Source organism: Gavialis gangeticus, unplaced genomic scaffold (genome assembly GCF_001723915.1).
Source record: "Gavialis gangeticus isolate Ggan-Ray unplaced genomic scaffold, GavGan_comp1, whole genome shotgun sequence".
Taxonomy (NCBI): domain Eukaryota; kingdom Metazoa; phylum Chordata; order Crocodylia; family Gavialidae; genus Gavialis; species Gavialis gangeticus.
In genome coordinates, this window is record NW_017729031.1 from 28,463,923 (window position 1) to 28,466,937 (window position 3,015).

The window sequence follows — 3,015 nt, forward strand, 5'->3', positions numbered from 1 at the left end:
GGGTTCTGGATTAACGGAGGAACAGGTATTTCATTGCTGGAGGATGCTGTAAAGAGGCAGGTTCCTCTAATAGCTGCTCAGGGAGCTGCTGCCCTCTCCTCAGCTATACAGATTTCCATCCCAACAGTAAAGTCACAGCTGTGAAGGACAGCAACTTCTTGATTTCTGCAGAGCATGTGGAGGAAAAAGATGTGCTATGAGGAAAGGAAACCTGATGGAAGTGGGCCAGAGGGCAACTGGCAGTGTTCAAGCCCAATTTGCTGTGTTTGCAGGGAGTGGAGGATGGAATTTGGACTTTGTATACACCAATAATAACTTGAGCTGCCTTATCACGTACTCAAGTTAACATTTATCATTCTCATATTAGTCCTAAGTTACTTGCATGTATCCAGTGCAATAAAAGATAAACCTGGACTTTACTTGTTAAATACCTGGACTTCCATAAGGCCTTTGATATGCAATCCCATCTGATATTCTCTTAAGTATATTGGAGAAACATGGACTGGAGGGTTAGAGAATTACTATCTGGGTCTATTAATGGATTGATGTCAGACAGACAAGAGGTCTCTAGTTCTGTTCTGTTCTGGGGTACAGCTGTGTGTGGCATTTGTATTAATGGCTTGGATGCGGAGATGAAGTAGCCTGGTCAAATTTGCAGAAGAGACAAATCTGGGAAGAGCTGCAAGCATTTTAGAGAACAGACTTCAAGTCCAGAGGGGGCTGGATAAATTAGAGAACCAAGAGATCAACAAGACAATGGAAAGCAACAAAGAGAAACACAAGGTGCTACACAGGAAGAAAAAGCCAAAGCACAAATACAGTACAGGGAAAAAGGCTGGGGGGTAATACTTCTGAGAAAGATCTGAGGGTTACAGTGAATAAATGAAACACAAGTCAGCAGCTTGATGATGTAGGAAAGCAAATGCCAGTATACAATGCATTGAAAGAAGCGCCGTGTTCAAGACATGGAAGGTGATAGTATTACTCTACTTGGTGCTGCTATGGCTTCAGCTAGGCTGCGGTGTCTAGTTTGGGGCATCACATTGTAAGAATGATGTGGAGAAACTGGAGTGGCCTATAGGAAAGTGGCAAAGATGATAAAGGGGTAGACAACAAGTTCAACTAGGTATGTTTAATCTGCAGAAAAAGAGATTAAGAAACAAATTCCCACAGTGTTGCCAATAAGCCACTTTGATGCAGCCCATGGCCTGGTAATACCTTTTTTGAACAGCTACCAGGGGGTTGCAAAGTGTAGCCCACAAGCCAAATGCAGCTCCTTTGATGTGACTCACCACCCAAGACGTCCCTCTGGGATGGGACTTTAGGAATCCCTGGATTAAGGGGTGACATGATAGTAGCTTTTAAATATTTGAAAGGCTGCCATAGGAGGGAGAAAACTATTCTGTCTTGGCACAGAAGCCTGGACACCAGACATTAAGTTTAAATTGCAGCAGAGATTTAGATCAAACTTCAGGGAAAAAATTCCCAGTGGTAAACACAGTAAAACCATGGGTGACTGGTGCCTCCTGAGACTGGGAGGGGGGGCACAGTTTATGGGCAGCAGTGTCGGTGGTGGGGTGGCGAGCGGCAACCAATGTCAGGGTGGGGCACATGCACCCGCTCCCCATCGCCTATGAGTAAGACAGTAGAACGAGCTGCCTAGAAGAGTTGTAGGACCTTCTTCACTGGAGATTTTCAAAAGGAAACTGGCCAGGCATCTGTTTGGGATGCTTATAGGAATAGTGCATTCTGCATCTGTGCAGAGGATTGGACCAGACGGTATTTGAACTTCCTTTCAACCCTGTGATTCTGTGAAACTGTCCAAGGGATGTAGTTTCATTGGTGGTTTTCTCTAGGGACAGAAGTTACACAGAAACTGGTTGAAGTGAGCAGAAACTGGCTTAAATCTGTAACAGACTTAAATCAGTTCAGTGCACATAAACCAGTTTCAAAATGGCTGAAACCAGTTTGAGATAAACCTGGTTGAATTTGGTATCAGACTTAACTGATCTGGGTCCAACCGGTTTATGGAACTTCTTTCCCAGACCCCTTTCTGATTTAAGTTAAACCAGAGTCCCTCAGCATCCCAGCATGCTCTGCAGCCCGGGACCGGGGTGTGCTCTCTACTCCAGGAGAGCAGGGCTGGCCCCACCCCTCTGCTCCCTAGCTGGACCAGCAGTGGGGGCATGGCCAGACACCGGCCCTCCCACCCATCCCACCAGCACAGACCCCAGCTGGGGTCTGACAGGCGCACAACAGCCCCTGCCAGGCATTTCTCCGCTCGCTGCTCCGGGGCTGGGGGCTTGGCCAGCCCCCACAGCAGTGTGAAGCGAACGGAGGTGGGGGTTTAATTCCCCCCTCTGTCCCCTGTCCCAGTGGCACGTACCCCAGCCAGGGTCTGCCTGGCCAGGGCACAGCAGCCTGTGTCAGGGTACCCCCTCCCCTTGCTGCTGGCATGGTCCCTAAGGCAAAGGGGGCAGGGAGGGAATTTATTCCCCCTTCCACCCCCTCTGCCCCTGGGGGACCACAGCTGGGGTATGCCAGCCCTGGCTGCTGCCTCCTCCAATCACTCCCTGCACCGGGCAAGCAGTGGAATAAGCCCCCTCCCTGCCCCCTTCGCCAGATGCCAGAGGGAGGGGGTTTATTTCCCCCCTTCCTCCATCATCTGGCGAAGGGGACAGTGAGGAGACTTATTTGCTGCTCACCCCACACAGAGAGCAAGCGATGGAGGCAGCAGTCCCCCAGGGCAGAAGGGCTGAAGGGGGGAATAAACCCCGTCCCTGCCCCTTCACCTCAGGGGGCCATGCCAGCCGGGTTTTGGCCATGCCCTCACCCCAGCCACTGCATCGGTGGCCTGAGCCACTGCAGGCATGTGCTGCACTTCCTAAATCAAAAGGGAATGTCGAGTCACTTGCAAATTGGTTCAATCTACTCAGGTTAAACTAATCTGCAAAGATTGAATCAATTTAGGCTCCAGTTTTTTGAATGTCTGTCCCTAGCCCATGTGTTTGGTGC